Source organism: Chenopodium album, chromosome 20 (assembly GCF_948465745.1).
Source record: "Chenopodium album chromosome 20, dcCheAlbu1.1, whole genome shotgun sequence".
Classification (NCBI taxonomy): domain Eukaryota; kingdom Viridiplantae; phylum Streptophyta; class Magnoliopsida; order Caryophyllales; family Amaranthaceae; genus Chenopodium; species Chenopodium album.
Genome location: NC_137853.1, coordinates 14,636,574 through 14,654,634, shown reverse-complemented (window position 1 = coordinate 14,654,634; position 18,061 = coordinate 14,636,574). Strand labels below are relative to the sequence as shown.

General features: G+C 39.3%; 1 non-coding gene across 1 annotated transcript; it reads left to right on the top strand.

Annotated features, from left to right (window-relative positions):
• The first annotated feature begins 15,509 nt into the window (after window positions 1-15,509).
• LOC145599862 (small nucleolar RNA R71) lies at window positions 15,510-15,615 on the top strand. The gene has a single exon (XR_014104117.1). It is a non-coding gene; the product is annotated as a small nucleolar RNA R71 (small nucleolar RNA).
• Window positions 15,616-18,061: the final 2,446 nt, after the last annotated feature.

Below are 18,061 nucleotides of genomic sequence, written 5' to 3'. Positions count from 1 at the left end.
CCTTTTGGTTAGATTTTGATACCAATGTAATTTGTACGTACTAGCAAGATTAAACTACATTGATGGGCCATTGGTTGTAATTTTTGCTTTTGAAAATACACAAATCATCTTTGAACTATTTTCTGGTACTACCAATTGCAATTCATGCTGTTAATCAGCCCAAACCGTTTGGATAAATGCAATAGTTTAATGGTTATGTTTAAAAATTTCAAACCTCTAAATATTTTTGTTTTTGCATTACACATAATAACTATGGCCTAAATTCAAAAGGCTTCAACTAGAAAAACTTTGATTACAAAAACACAACTGTTGTACAGAGTACTTGGTTAGAACATAAAATTGTTGGACTTTTAATTTATGTTTTTCCGTAAGCAAGTATTGTTGGATGTATCACTTATGAAAAGTCATTTATTGTGCGCCAACTTTGTGTAAGTAATTCATAATCACTAATGCGCCAATTTAAACACAAGTCAAGATAACTTCATCGTAACGGCTAGCCACTTCGCGCGCAACGCGCGCGTCGGCTGCCCTAGTATAGTACAAAAGTTTATATTGTTGATAGCAAATAGTTAAAGTTGTACTTCCTTTGTTTTTTATTACTTGACCTATTGTAAATAGGCACAAGTTTTAAGGTAGAGTAGGAAAAAAAGTGAAAGACCAAATTACCCCTCTACTCCTACCCTTCCCCTCTTTCTCCTCCACCCACACATATAGATATATGGTACATCTCACAGCACAGTTGTGGAGCCATCACTTCACCGCAGCCGCACCACACCACCACTTCACCGCAGCCGCACCACACCACCACTTCACCGCACACATTCCCCTTCACTGCCCCACTTAGCCACAACTTCACCGCAGCCGCACCACACCACCACTTCACCACACACACTCCCCTTCGCCGCCCCGTGGAGCCACCACCACCATACCCTTTTTAATTTATTTTTTTTTAAAAAAAAATAGACAACCACCATCACATACATGAGCAATTTATATACGAAATTGAAAGATTGAAGACTGAAATTAGTACCACCACCGAAGTAAAGACAAGAAAGGAGTGAGAAATAAAATACCCATACTCCAACCACCCACACCCAAGCAATTTTTACCTAATTGAGACCCAAAACCGTATCTACAAAGGTTGAACTTGGTTGTATTTGTTTTAGATAATTTGGCGGCTAGATTGGACCACCGTAGCCTCGATTTTGGACATTAGGTAAACTTTGACGGTGGTGGAAACGACACGGAGGTGAAGAGAGAGAGTGTGATGGGAGAAGGGTAGAGACCATTGGCGGTGAAGAGGAAAGATAAGGGTGGTGAATGATGTTTTAAAAAAAATTGAGGTGGTGGTTGTGGTGGCTGCCATGGATAAAGGGTAGGAAAGAGGAAGATTTGGGGTGGTGGTAATCAATGAACTAGGGTTGACTGAGGTGATGAGAGAGGAAGTAGGAAAGGTAAGAGGGTGTAGTGTCATATTATGTTGAGTCATGAGGGTAAATAAGTAAAAGTGTAGTGTTATATTTGCCATAAAAGGAAACCGGTCAAGTAAAAAGAAACTTCCTAAAAAGGAATACAGGTCAAGTAATAAAGAACGGAGGAAGTATTAATTTACACACACCGTAAATAGTTGGTATTATTTTGAACCAATTTTCCAATCTATAATATAATTGTAGAGTTTCTTTTTTTTTTCCAACTTTCATTCACAGCACTCCAAATTCCCATCCTTGCAATTCTAGCCCTTTTATTTTTTATGTTTTTTTTTTTAAAAAAAAACCAATAACCACCATTTTAATTTATAACTAGTGAGTGGCCCCGGGCGTTACCCCGGGGTTGCTACTGTTGTAGACATACAATCGATAATTTTTTTGAAAGGCTTTTCAAAATTGCAATTGTCATTGTCAAACCAAAATTGAGTTATTATTTGAATATAGTTTTTTTTATTTTTTAATTGAACCTTGTGGTTTGAACTTATATGACTTTTTTTTTCCATACTAATAACATAATTGATATTGGGCTTAGATGGTTATAATAGGCACATGTGTTATAAGAGGTTGAGGTTTCGAATCTCCTTATCCTTATGTTTAAAACGTGGCGTAACAAAATAGAAACTACGTGGCACATCGACGTTTTTAGGAATGCCTTTTAATATATTAGTATAAATAGATTACTACCCATATCACTTAAAAATAAAAAAAATAAAACAATAACCACCATTATAACTCATAACTACCCATATCACTTTTTTTTTAAAAAAACCCAATAACTACCCTTTAATAAATATCACTTTACCATTTTTTTTCTCTTAAATATATATACTACAGATATCCCGTGCATGAGCACGGGTACACTCTAGTCTTTTATATAATTTAAGAGTCGTTTTGCAACAGTAAACCACATTACTCCAATACCCTAACTCTCAATTCTCATTCCCTCTCTCTAATTTTTTTTATTTATTTATTTAATTTTTTTTGGAGAATAACTTCCAAATAACTCCCACAACTCTAAATAATTAACTCAAAAAAAAAAAAAAAACACAACTTTCTTTCACAAAAAAAATATATATAACTTCCACTTATAATAATTTTTCCCTTTTTTTTCCCCTAAAACCTACATTCTTATCATCATATTCATCACCATTAGCATGGGTACATTCTAATTTGTAATCAAAATACAGTACAAGTATACAACCTTAATTAAGGGCCTAAGGGGCAGTAAGAATCTAACTCCACATCCTTTTCATATTATTTACAACAATTTGACGTACAATAAAGAGGAATATTTTCTAACTCCACACTCTACCACATCAGCTTCATTTTCACTACTCCTTCCATTCCCTTTTATTTTTTACTTTTGAGATTATGCGCGATTATTAATAAATAAACGAGCGATTTTATCAATATAATTTTTACACGAAGATTAGAGTAGGGTTAAGTATCATTTGTAAAAAGTATAATGAATAATTTATGCGTTTACATTACATAAACCCGACCTCAAAACACGTGCCACAAGGCTGTGTTGCAAGTAAAAAGAAACGGGGAAGTATGTCACATAATTGAAAACTGACAACAGAAAAGTAGAAACACCTTTTTCTTGTTTCTTGTTTTTGGTTTTTAGTTTTAAAAAAAAAAACATGAAACTGAAAACCAAAAATGATGCCAAACAAGCCCTGAATTTTGGGTTTTTGCTTACATTTTGTAAATTTTTTTTGGACAAATTACGTATAGACACGTGTCATGGTGACTTGTTATAACAGGTTGTTGACATAATGTTGACCAGTTGAGTTTGTTAAAGGCAAACACATACGGGGGTGTTTGGTTCGCAAACTGGTATGGGGTTGGAATGAGTAATTAAACCATAGCGGTATGGGTTTGGAACTTGATTCTTAGGGGGTGTTTGGTTCAAGCATATTAGGTATAAGGTATGGGTTTGGAATGACCAAAACCCATATCTTGTGTTTGTTTCTTGAAATTTCATTTTTCAAACCCATACCTCAAACCCCCAAGGTATGGGTTTTTGAAACCCAAGGGGGGAGGTGGGTATGGCTCATACCCATACCTTTAGGTTTGAAATTAAAAGGAAAACTATCATTTCTAGATAAAAACCAAACACATGAATAAGTATCAAGTTCCAACCCCATACCACCCAGGTTTCATTCCTCATTCCAAACCCATACCATTGTTTGAACCAAACGCCCCCTTAATACCATATGTTTGGTATGATTATGGAATGCAATTTTTTTTTTCTTTTATTTGATACCTAAAAGTATGGAAATGAGTCAAATCCACCTCCTCCCCAAGGTTTCTAAACCCCATATCTTTGGGGTTTGAGGTATGTATTTGAAACTTTAAATTATTAAACAAACATAAGGTATGGGTTTAAATCATTTTGAACTCATACCTTATACCTTAATTAAGTGAACCAAACACCCCAACATAGTTGAAATTATTAGATGATAAACCTTAGTTGGGACTTGATGGGCGTTAGAACGGTCGCTCATTCCACACTCAATCAAACACATTTATTAACAAACACCTTACAAACCAAGCATAATGACAAGTAAGAGTTCGGTCCACAAGGAACGGGATATGGTTGCTAAAGATCTTAACACTTAAGCTAATTCGAAGTCAATGGTGAATTGGGTTTCGTCAAGTAGACAAACAAACTATGGTTCTAAATCAATGGATTAAAGACACTAGGGAATGAGATCCACTCAACCAAGGCAATTAGGCAAACGGGAGTAAAATAGACAAGCTATAGCAAGGACTATATGTAAAATGAACCTCATGCAATAAGAAAACAACTCACACTACTAAACTTAGATTCCTCATTAGTCTAGCAATAGATGATACATAATCAAATTACAATAAGTAATGACATACTCAATTTACACTTCCATGTCAAATTAGGCACATCATGCTATCAAGCTCCTAAGTCAAGGGTAGCTAATCCTATCATGAAGAACTAACAAGCAATCTCATATAATCAATTTAATTGCAATACAAACATCAATGTTTCTCCCATATTTGCATAACTAACCCAAAAGGTTGAGCTTCACCCAACCCCTAGCAAGAAGACTACTCACAACTCATATTTATCAACATGCAATCAACAATTAGGGTTCTAACTACTTCAATAATTGGGGGAAAGTGGTTAACGATTGAAATAACTATCATCCAATAACAAATTACCAAGAACTTAAGAAGATTTAAATGACATGCAAAAGCAAATGAAATCAGAAATTAAGTAGAAAAAGGTTGGAGAAATTACTAATTGAAGCTTGAAATTGAATAACAATGGAGGAACTTGTCTTCTACAATGATTGAGATTGAGAATTCCAAACTAATAATTGAAATCTAACTAATGATTTGAGAGTATTTATGTTTCTACAACTACAAACTAAGAGGAAGCTCTGGAAAACTTGGATTGCTGCACAATTGAGCAAAAGGGGGTATTTATATGACCCTCAAATAAAAAAGACGGAGAAAACAAGAGTCGGGTACGGCTACAGGGGCGCACGGACGTGCAGCCTTAGTGGCACGGACGTGCCACCCTAAGCACGGCCGTGCAGAATCGGGCAGTAGCTCCAACTTAGGCCAAGTGAGATGCACGACCGTGCATCTTCTGGCACGGACGTGCTGACTGACTTGCACGGACGTGCTTAAGCCTTGCACGTCCGTGCCAAATCAGGCAGTGGCTTGACTTGGCTGGGACACTCGTGCACGGTCGTGTAGGACATGGCACGGCCGTGCAGGGTCTTCTAAGCCCTTTTCTTCACATTCTCTTCAGTTTTGCTCCTTTGTCACGGCTTCTAAACTTGGTTTGTTATCCATATGCTTCAAATCATCGGTTTTTGGACCTGAAAACTCAACAAAAACACTAAAAACCCGTGAAGCAAGGGATACACAAAAATTGAATGAAAATAGGATAGAAAGTGAACCAAAATGCTAATATTTCAAGTAAACAAGGTTCAAAAATCACCATAAAATCGTATCAAATAACAAGTTATCAAATCCCCCCAAGCTAAGTTTTTGCTAGTCCTCGAGCAAAACAAACATGTCAAATCAAGAAGGAAGATTACTTGCTAATGATCAAACCAAGGAGAGAAAACACAAACACAAATCCGCATGGCAAGAACCATAAACACTTTTAGCACAAGTGAAAGCAATTTAAACCCCTAAGTCGCCTAAGAGGACAAGTTTTTATCTCGTGAGGGTTTCCCTTGAGCTTAACCCACAACTCACACAAACCACACCAACTAACATAGCACATTGTTGCTCTCAAAGTGGTCAAAACACACAAAACCAATATTTTTATTGCCCAAGTCAACTCATCGGGATACAAAACACAAGCAAGACAAGTGAGCAACTTTCAAGAATTACCATTCATACAAATGTGCACCTAAGTTGGGGGTAGAGAGGCGAACTAAGCAAGGTTGCACTAGGATACTTCGTTATACCTTTTACTAGTTCATTAGAGCACGTCTAGATATTCCAAAGTTGCAAAGCCCTTTTTCGGTTATAAAATCTCAAAATGCAAGTCCACCTCCCAAAATGCACTCCCAAGCCCTTTCAACTACACTCTAATTCGGGAATTTACACAAGAAACTTCAAAATAGAAGCGTGTGGGAGGCATCCACAAATTGACCTCTAGAATAGAAAAAGTGAAAATTTTGAGGATTTTGGAGGAGTTTTATTTATTTTTTTACTTCTCCACTCTTTTCCTATTTTTTTTTTCATTCATTGCCCTCGCCTCTTTTAACTTTGAGCGGCTCTTTCTTTTATTCGAAACATGTGGCTTATTATGCCACTTATTACACAAGATATACATAGAACTAATTCCCTAGCAGAGTTTCGTTTCGGGGAGGAAGGGAGACACACCAAGGGCACAAGGGACCGCAATTTGATTCAAACATATCCTACTTTGGGCAAATTAGACAATATCCTATGCTAGACGTGCAATTGAGCATTCATCGGTTTTCATTTCATATACACTAGTGCAATCGAGATTAATAAGCCTCTAAATGACCCCAACTCTTGCACACACCCTTCTAAAAGAACTTTACTCATCACTCAAGAGTCAAGCAAGCAAATCGTATAAGCATCGTCATTTGAGTCTCATCCAAGGGCTATTTTTCGGTTTTTTTTTTTTTTTTTTTTTTTTTTTTTTTAGATGGCGAGTTAGGAGAACTAAACTAAGAATAAAAAAAAATAGAACACAACTATACAAATAAATGAAGAGAGGAGAGAAGAAAAGTATTCACACATTAAGAGATTTGGATTTAGGGCGTTGGATTTCAAAGGGAGCAAATTTGGATGTTAAGGGGTTTGGATGTTAGGGGAAGGAACAAACAACATGCAAGGTAATCACCAATCAAGCACAAACAAGAACCAATCAACAAAACCAAAGAGAAAGACTCCCCCCCAAGCTATCATAAACATTGTCCCCAATGTTAAAACAATAAAAGCACAAGAAAGGGGAAAAAGAGACTAACTCATTGGTTTGGTCCTCCTTGGGAGCTTGAGCCCCCGGGGTACCAATGCCGGTAGGCATTTCGGAACTCACCCAATTCCGACCGTAGTCCTTCGAAGCTTGTCCTCATGTTGTCGTAGGAGGACCTCATATCTTCGTGAGACTTTCTCATAGTCTCGAACTCGGTGGTCATCCGGTTGAACCCTTGGTTCATCAAATGCATTTGCTGCTCGAAAGTGAGGGGTGGGTTGCCCTCACCCATGCCTTGACCTTGGTACCCTTGTTGGTGATCGAATTGTTGTTGTTGTTGGAATTGTTGTTGTGGAGGTTGTTGTGGAGGTTGCTGCTGCTCTCCTTGCTCTTGCTCCTCTTCATCGTCTTCATCGCCGGGAGCCCAATCGTGGTCTCTCTCGAAGATCCAGTTGGTCTCGTCGTAGATGAAGGTCCGCTCCGGGTCGGGGAGGTAGGCGTAGGACCGGCCACTGACGTGCCACAGGTAGGGGTGTGGCCCCTCGACGTCCTCCACCCACCTCATTGTCCTAAGCGACTGCATATCGATCCGCGTCGCTCCTGGGCAAACCTGCTGATCTGCAAAATCAAGATTAAGAGCAGCAGCAATAATAGTGATCATACCACCTATGGTGATGTTACCGGACCCGGTGGCAACATCCTCTAGGTGGTCTACAAACCAGGACCCTACATCTAGGGCCGAACTACCCATACTCAAGTGCCATAGGAAGTGAAGCTCCCTAGTGGACACTACCCCCGAACTGTCACCTCTAGCGAACGTCGTGTTCGCTATGGTGCGCTGTGACAACCTAAATGCGGGGTGGATAATGGTCGTGGCCTTATCGGTCCTGGGGTTGTAGTTAAAGAGGCCGGTGATCTTCCTCCAAAACTCACCTGCGTTATAGCTACGGGGTGGCCTATCCTTTGCCCCAATGGTTCCGTTCGTAGGCCACCCGAACGCTTGGTTCACCCTATTGATGGTCATGGTATGGGTGGTGTTCATGAGTTGGAAGGTGATACGGCGGGGGTTCCTAGTTGTGTCCCGTTGGACTTGGAGGGTGGAGAGGAATTCAAGAGTTAATCTCTTGTAGGTCAAGGCATGTAAGTCTAGCCAACTACCTAGGCCACATCCCTCGAATAACATTCTAATGTCCTCCCCCACCCCTAGGGACTCGGCTACCTCCTCACTGTAGAATTTGGTCGGTCTAATTCTCCTCCTACTATTTCTTAGAAAATTGTTTGCGAAGGTTTCGTCATTGAAAATTATGCCCATTGTATCCACTTGTGGTGGACCAACGGGAGGAGGAGGAGAAGGGTTGCGGTACCTAGAGTCCGTGTTTCTAGGTCGATTTCTTCTAGACATGGTCGGATTTATGCAATGCAATCAAACAAACCGCAACCAAATAATCAACACAATAAACACACAATAGGCACTAAGTCCACTTATACATAACCAAAGTTCAAATAAGGCCAACAAATATTATACAATCAAGCCAAGCTCTAAGTCTCCCACCTAAAACAAGCAAATCACCAAGCCACTAAGACTTAATCCAATCACAACCACAACAATTCTAATATCAAAATTATGCACTAGAATCAACAAATCCAACACAACAATTTACTCAAACAAGCATGCTTTGTCATGTATGAAAATCAATTCCTCAACCTCACTTACAAAAATTCAATTTTTCAAAACACACCTAAATTCATTCAAACTCTATAATACTTGGCAATTATCAATTATCAATCACTCATAACCAATTTCAACAAACTTTCCTAAGCAATTTCATGCAAAAATCCAAGAATTCAAGCATAAAAATAGTTGAAGGGAGGAACGATTATACCGAGCTTATCGTGGGTGTAAAACCCGCAAATGAACCTTTCTAACCTTCCCTTTGCTTCCTTGAACTTACTCCTTCAACCAATTGCTCCAAATTTATCTCCCAAAGAAAACCCCCAAATCAATTTTCAGGGTTAGGGTTTGAGTAGTTTGGGTGATTTTTGGGGTTAAATGTGATAGAAGGAGGTAGTAATTTGTGAAAAAGGTGAAAAGGAGTGAAGATTTTTGTAAAAAGAGTTGAATTTGGGTGAAAATTTGGGTGAGAATGAGGATTTGAGTGGGTTTTGAAAGAGGAGAAGAGGAGTTCTAGAGAGAGATAGAAGGAGAATCGTGAGATTGAAAAAGTGAAAGTGAGGAAATTTTTTTTTTTTTTAAGTAAAACCCGTGGCTATTACAACCAAAATCGACGCTGCACGGACGTGCCAAATTTGGCACGGACGTGCAGTTTCGATCAGTTTTAATTTCACCTTCTGCCTGATTTGGCACGGACGTGCTGAATTTGGCACGTCCGTGCCAAATTTCGAAGCACTTTGGGCACTTACTGCCTGATTCTGCACGGACGTGCGATGTTCTGCACGTCCGTGCAGACCTGATGCTACATTTTTTTTTCTTTTTTTCTTCCCCCCTTTTTTTTTTATTTTTATTTTTTTCTCTTCTTCTTTTTTTTTTTTTTTTTTTTTTTTTTTAATTCTAGTAACTGATAATAATAAGGAAATTTTGACTTTTACCACCAAAAAATTTGGACTTATTGTTTTTTACCACCTACTCTTTTAAAAGTTGTATTTTACCACCAAATAAACTCAAAAAATTGTTTTTTACCACCTACCGTTTAGAAAACCGTTAAATCTAACGGAATTTTTTTGAATTCTTCGATTTTCGTGCCTAAAATATGTTTTTCATAGGTTTAGGGGGGCATTTTTCCCTATGGCTCCAATTTGAGGTCAAAATTGATAAAAATTGATCGAAAATACCTCGTTTTGCGTGTTTAAAAATACATCGAATTGCGTGAACACGCAAAACGAGGTATTTCGGATCATTTTTTATCAATTTTGACCTCAAATTGGACCCAGAGGGCCAAAATGCCCCCCTAAACTTATAAAGAACATATTTTGGGCACGAAAATCGAATAATTTTTTTTAACACCGTTAGATTTAACGGTTTTCTTAACTGTAGGTGGTGAAAACAATTTTTAGAACTTTATTTGGTGGTAAAATACAACTTTTAAAAGAGTAGGTGGTAAAAAACAATTTGTGCAAATTTTTTGGTGGTAAAAGTCAAAATTTCCTAATAATAATAATAATAAAATTATTAATTTCACCATTATTATTATTATTATTAATAAAATTGTCTACTACTTCACTTTCACAAATACCTTTTCTTACTTTTCTTTTCATCAACACCTACAAAAGACATTGAGAGAAAAGTTAGTAATAGTAAGAGTGATGGAAATTAAGTAATAGCTTATTGAGAGAGAGAGAGTTGAGAAACTCGGGTTGCCTCCCGGAAGCGCTCTTTTAACGTCACTAGCTTGACGACCTCCACACTTAGGAGATAAGATTACATTGAGTTGATTCTAAAAACACCCACATGAGAACCCTCGTAGTAAAGCTTGAGGCGATGCCCATTCACCTTGAAAGATCTCTTGCCGTCCATATCCCAAACTTCCACGGCTCCATGAGGAAACACTTCCTTGACGACAAAAGGTCCACTCCACCTTGATAAAAGTTTCCCGGGAAACAATTTCATCCTAGAGTTGTAGAGGAGTACCTTATCGCCCTTTTGAAATGCTTTCTTTTCAATGTTCCGGTCGTGGCAATCCTTAGTGCGATTCTTATAGTTGCTAGCACACTCATAGGCTTCCAACCTTAGCTCTTCAAGCTCATGCAAATCAAGCCATCTTTGCTCTCCCGCGCTAGCCAAGTCAAAATTAATCTTCTTGATCGCCCATTGGGTTCGGTGCTCAAGCTCCACCGGTAGATGACAAGATTTTCCATACACTAGCCGGTATGGAGTTGTGCCTATTGGGGTCTTGTACGCCGTCCTATATGCCCATAGAGCGTCGTCAAGCTTTTCCGACCAATCCTTCCTATTCTTAGCAACCGTCTTCTCGAGGATTAGCTTTATTTGACGGTTAGACACTTCCGCTTGTCCACTTGTTTGTGGATGATAGGTAAGGCCGAATCTTTGGTAGACCCCGTGCTTTCTTAGCATCTTTTGAAAAGCACTATGAATAAAATGTGAACCATTGTCACTCACCACCGCCCTTGGAATACCGAATCTTGGAAATATGACTTTTTTGAACATCTTCATGACAACCTTGTGGTCATTGGTTGGGGAGGCAATGGCTTCCACCCATTTTGATACATAGTCGACCGCCACAAGGATGTATTGATTTCCATGAGAATTTGGGAATGGCCCCATGAAATCCATACCCCAAACATCAAATACCTCAAGCTCAAGAATCGGTTGTTGGGGCATCTCATTGCGCTTGGATATGTTGCCGGTTCGTTGACACCGGTCACAAGTCTTCACAAATCCCCAAGCGTCCTTGAAAATGTGAGGCCACCACAACCCGCTATGCAAGATTTTCAATGCAGTTTTGTTGGCTCCCATATGCCCTCCACATGGATCGGAATGGCACATCTTGAGCACTTCTTGCACTTGTTCATCCGGGACACACCTACGTAGCAAACCATCTACTCCTCGTTTGTAGAGAATGGGATCATCCCATACATAATGTCTTGCTTCTCTTTTTAGCTTCTTCCTTTGATTCTTGGAGAAATCGGGTGGGCATTCTCCACAAGCCAAGTAGTTCACCAAGTCGGCGAACCAAGGAAGCTCCTTTTCATTCAAAATGTAAAGCACATCATCTCTCAATTCATCACATATAGGGATTTCATCTTCGCTAACTTGCACGTTCTCTAGTCGGGAAAGATGGTCCGCAACCACATTCTCGGCCCCCTTTTTATCACGGATTTCAACATCAAATTGTTGGAGAGATAAGACCCACCGAAGAAGACGTGGTTTGGATTCTTTCTTTGCAATAAGGTACCTAATGGCTGCGTGATCGGTATAAACAATAGTTTTGGAACCAATGAGGTAGTTCCAAAACTTCTCAAAAGCATGAACCACGGCAAGAAACTCTTTCTCCGTTGTGGTGTAGTTCCGTTGAGCTTCATTCAAGGTCTTAGACATGTAGTAAATCACGTGAATCTTCTTCTCTACCCTTTGCCCCAATACTCCTCCAATCGCAACATCACTTGCATCGCACATAAGTTCAAATGGCAAATCCTATCTTGGCCCTTGCACAATTGGAGTTGAGATTAAGGCCTCCTTTAATTTGTTGAAAGCTTGGAGACACTTTTCATCAAAAATAAAGATGACATCCTTTTGAAGAAGAGCATTTAGGGGTCTAGCAATTTGTGAGAAATCCTTGATGAATCTTCTATAGAACCCGGCATGCCCCAAAAATGACCTTACTCCTCTCACATTGATTGGTGGCGGTAGCTTCTCTATCACTTCAACTTTGGCCTTGTCGACCTCAATCCCCTTGCTTGAAATCTTGTGACCAAGGACAATTCCCTCTTCCACCATAAAGTGGCATTTTTCCCAATTCAAAACCAAATTGACCTTCTCACATCTTGCCAAGCACTTGCCCAAGTTGGACAAACAATCCTCGAATGAAAGGCCCCCTACCGAGAAGTCATCCATGAAAACTTCCATTTCGGCTTCAAGCATGTCCCCAAAAATACTCATCATGCATCTTTGGAAGGTTGCCGGTGCGTTGCAAAGCCCGAAGGGCATCCTCCTATATGCAAAAGTTCCATAAGGACAAGTAAAAGTTGTTTTCTCTTGGTCATCCGGGTTTATAGGGATTTGAAAGAAACCCGAATAACCATCAAGAAAGCAGTAATACTTGTGCTTGGTTAGTCTTTCAAGCATTTGGTCGATAAAAGGGAGAGGAAAATGATCCTTGTTGGTGGATGCATTTAGACGTCTATAGTCTATGCACATCCTCCAACCGGACACCGTTCTAGTTGAAATGAGATCACCATTCTCATTTTCAACTATGGTCATTCCTCCCTTTTTAGGGACCACATGAACGGGGGAAACCCATCTAGAACTCGAAATGGGGAAGATGATGCCGGCATCAAGGAGTTTGGTGATTTCTTTCTTCACCACCTCCCCCATTTGAGGATTGAGTTTCCTTTGCCTCTCAATGGAAGGCTTAGCACCCTCCTCAAGTGTTATGTGGTGCATACATAAAGCGGGACTAATACCTTTGAGGTTATCTATGGTATAGCCTAAAGCACCTTGGTGGTTTCTCAAAACACCACATAACATTTGAGTTTGGCACTCATTCAAAGAAGAATTCACAATAACCGGAAAAGTTGAATTGGGGCCCAAAAACTCATACCTTAGGTGTGATGGTAGAGGTTTCAACTCTACCATTGGAACACCCTTACCTTCTCTTGAGGTAGCTACTTCTAATGCATCATGTGTTGTGATTCCCATGCACACTTGCTCATCGCTTGATTCCGTACTTCCTTCAAGCATCTCCTCATACAATGCCATCTCTTTGCTTTGGTCACCTATCTTTTCCTTGTTCAAAAGGACATTCTCAAGGGCATCATTAGTAGTGAGCAAGTGCTCATGCATGGAAGTTACAATAGAATCAATAGTATCAATCATCATGCAATTATCAAGATTAGAGCTTGGATATTTCATGCTCTCATTCAAGTCAAATTCTATTACCTCATCTCCTACTTTTAGTGAAATTTTAGCACTTTTAACATCTATTAAAGCACCCGAAGTAGCAAGAAAAGGTCTTCCTAGAATTATTGGAATGTTAACATCTTCGTCCATCTCTAACACAACAAAATCCACCGGGATTACAAACTTTCCTACCCTTAGAGGAACATCCTCTACCTTACCCTTTGGGAATTTAATAGAGCGATCGGCCAATTGTAGGGTGATGTTGGTGGGTAGAAGTTCCCCTATCCCAAGTCTTTGGTATACCGAGTATGACATTAGGCTAACACTAGCTCCTAGGTCACACAAAGCATTATCAATTTGCATCTTGTATATCGCACATGGGATAGAAAAGTTACCGGGGTCTTTCAACTTGGGTGGCATCTTGTTCATGATAATAGCACTACGATTCTCGGTGAGATTCACCGTTTCAACCAATTCACACTTTCTCCTTCCACTCAAAATGTCTTTTAAAAACCTAGCATAATTAGGCATTTGCTTGATAGCATCGGTAAAAGGGATTGAAAGATGAATTTGCTTCAATGTCTCAAGAAACTTTCCAAATTGCACATCTAATTTGTTTCTAACAAATTTATGAGGATATGGTAGCTTTTGCAATTGTTTAGTTTCCCTCTCTTTTTCTCTTTTCTCTTGACTCTCTTTTTCAAAATCATTCTCTCTTTCACATTCTTTTTCTTTCTCACATTCTTTTTCTCTTTCACTCTCTTGATTTTTCTCTTTTTCTTGCTCACAATCACTCTCAAGGGGAGGCTCACTCATGTTCACTCTCTCATTGCTTTTCTTAGGAACACTCTCTTCCAACACCTTCCCACTCCTAGTAGATATGGCATTAACGGGCCTCTTAGGATCTAGTCCTTGGGGTGGAAGTTTGGAAGTGCTAGCCCCTTCCTTCAAAGCATTAGCCAATTGTGAAATTTGAGTTTCAAGCATTTTATTATGAGTCATTACTTCATTAAACTTCTTGTCACTCGTGGCCATGAAAGTGTTGAACATTTTGGTTTGACTTTCCATCATTTCCTCTAGATTAGACTTACTAGGTGGTGCTTGGGCATAATAGTTATCTTGGGGAGCTCTATTACCTCTCACATTTGAATTGGAAGCATTTTGATTAGAAAAACCTCTATTGTTATTGTTGTTCCAATTATTCCTATTATTAGAGTTCCCCCCTTGGTGATATTGGCCTTGATTCCCATAATTCCCTTGATTATTATGGTTATGGTTACCATAACCACCTTGTTGGTTGTAGTTACCTTGGGGATTTTGGTCCCTTTGGTTCCTATTACCCCATTGGTTTTGGTTATGGTAATCATAATCATTTCCTCTTTGATTATAAGCATTTCCCCCTTGTTCCCTTCGATTAGGTGGTAAATATCTTTGATTGTCATTCCTAGGTCTATTATCATAAGACAAGGCATTGACTTGTTCATTTTCATTATCATTACCCTCTTCATAATGGGATTGGGGTTGGGAATCATAATTACAAGAAGAGGTATCATGGTCATATGACCCACAATTTTCACAAAACAAACACCCATGTGGCATGTTATTAGATGTAGAAGGAGAAGAGTTAGAATTCATACCTCTCCCCTTAGATTGGGAGGGATGCTCTTGTTGTGAAGTGGAAGTCTCTAGCTTTGCCTTGATAGATGTCATTTCCTTGCCAAGATTGGCTATTTGAGATGTCAAATTATTGATGGCGTTGAGGTGATCGACGGAGTAGACCGCATTCCCTCCTTTGCTTAAAGACTCCCTCTCTCCTTCTTGCCAATCCATGTGGTGTCTCACCACATCCTCAATTATCTCGATGACTTGCTCCTCCGTTTTGTTCATAATCGGGCCACCCGCTCCCGCATCCAAGCTAGTCTTTCCTTGTGGGCTCAAGCCCCCATAGAAAATTTGAAGCACTTGATATGATGGAATGCCATGATGAGGGCACTCCCTTTGATATTCTTTGTATCGTTCCCATGCCTCATATATGGTTTCACTAGCCCTTTGACGGAAGCCTTGGATCAAAGCCCTTGCTTCGGCCGTCTTCTTTTGAGAATAGAATCTCCCTAAGAAGGCCGTGGTGACCTCGTCCCAAGTTCTCAAGGAGTTAGGCCTCACCTCCTTCTCAAGCCATTCAAGAGCCCTTCCTATCAAAGAAAAAGGAAATAGCTTTAGTCTCACAAACTCTTGAGTTACCCCATTTACCTTGATTGTGTTGCAATATTTCTCGAACTCGTTCAAGTGTGCAAGAGGGCTCTCATGTTTTGCTCCACTATATTGCCTCCTTTCAATCAAATTTATCATCGCGGGCCGAATCTCGAAGTCATTGGCTTGAGTGACGGGTGGAGCAATGCCGCTTGAAGCTCTATAAGCTCCCGGAGTTCCCAACTCCTTTAAAGGTCTTTGAGGTGGTGGTTCCACGTCACCCATTTGATCTCGATCCTCCTCGAAATTGGTCTCTCTAGTTGGGGGAGTATTGAACGGCCTAGAACCGGCTCTTTTTCTCCTTCTATAAGTTTGCTCAATCTCGGGATCGTAAGGTACCAAGATCCTGTTATGAGTTCTGTGCATACACTCTCAACAAACGCAATTAGTACCAAGGCTACAAGTGTAGCCAAAAAGAAACAATTCTTTTTGAAATTTTTATGGTTTATGGTGAACTAGACTCAAGTAATCAATTAGCAATCAACAACACCGTTCCCTGGCAACGGCGCCATTTTGATGGGCGTTAGAACGGTCGCTCATTCCACACTCAATCAAACACATTTATTAACAAACACCTTACAAACCAAGCATAATGACAAGTAAGAGTTCGGTCCACAAGGAACGGGATATGGTTGCTAAAGATCTTAACACTTAAGCTAATTCGAAGTCAATGGTGAATTGGGTTTCGTCAAGTAGACAAACAAACTATGGTTCTAAATCAATGGATTAAAGACACTAGGGAATGAGATCCACTCAACCAAGGCAATTAGGCAAACGGGAGTAAAATAGACAAGCTATAACAAGGACTATATGTAAAATGAACCTCATGCAATAAGAAAACAACTCACACTACTAAACTTAGATTCCTCATTAGTCTAGCAATAGATGATACATAATCAAATTACAATAAGTAATGACATACTCAATTTACACTTCCATGTCAAATTAGGCACATCATGCTATCAAGCTCCTAAGTCAAGGGTAGCTAATCCTATCATGAAGAACTAACAAGCAATCTCATATAATCAATTTAATTGCAATACAAACATCAATGTTTCTCCCATATTTGCATAACTAACCCAAAAGGTTGAGCTTCACCCAACCCCTAGCAAGAAGACTACTCACAACTCATATTTATCAACATGCAATCAACAATTAGGGTTCTAACTACTTCAATAATTGGGGGAAAGTGGTTAACGATTGAAATAACTATCATCCAATAACAAATTACCAAGAACTTAAGAAGATTTAAATGACATGCAAAAGCAAATGAAATCAGAAATTAAGTAGAAAAAGGTTGGAGAAATTACTAATTGAAGCTTGAAATTGAATAACAATGGAGGAACTTGTCTTCTACAATGATTGAGATTGAGAATTCCAAACTAATAATTGAAATCTAACTAATGATTTGAGAGTATTTATGTTTCTACAACTACAAACTAAGAGGAAGCTCTGGAAAACTTGGATTGCTGCACAATTGAGCAAAAGGGGGTATTTATATGACCCTCAAATAAAAAAGACGGAGAAAACAAGAGTCGGGTACGACTACAGGGGCGCACGGACGTGCCAAGAGTGGCACAGACGTGCAGCCTTAGTGGCACGGACGTGCCACCCTAAGCACGGCCGTGCAGAATCGGGCAGTAGCTCCAACTTAGGCCAAGTGAGATGCACGGCCGTGCATCTTCTGGCACGGACGTGCTGACTGACTTGCACGGACGTGCTTAAGCCTTGCACGTCCGTGCCAAATCAGGCAGTGGCTTGACTTGGCTGGGACACTCCTGCACGGTCGTGCAGGACATGGCACGGCCATGCAGGGTCTTCTAAGCCCTTTTCTTCACATTCTCTTCAGTTTTGCTCCTTTGTCACGGCTTCTAAACTTGGTTTGTTATCCATATGCTTCAAATCATCGGTTTTTGGACCTGAAAACTCAACAAAAACACTAAAAACCCGTGAAGCAAGGGATACACAAAAATTGAATGAAAATAGGATAGAAAGTGAACCAAAATGCTAATATTTCAAGTAAACAAGGTTCAAAAATCACCCTAAAATCGTATCAAATAACAAGTTATCAGGACTATTAATACTAAATCGCCAACAGTTAGAATTATTAAAGTGTATTTTTCCTCATTAAAATAGGTTTTAGTATTTAAACTCTTGTAAAATGTACAAAAGCGATGCTTTTATATTTATGTGTTTTTTTTTTTTTTTAATTTTCTCAACATAAGTTATTTTCACATCCGGGTTTTTTTTTCCTCGGATGTTTTGTTCATAATATTC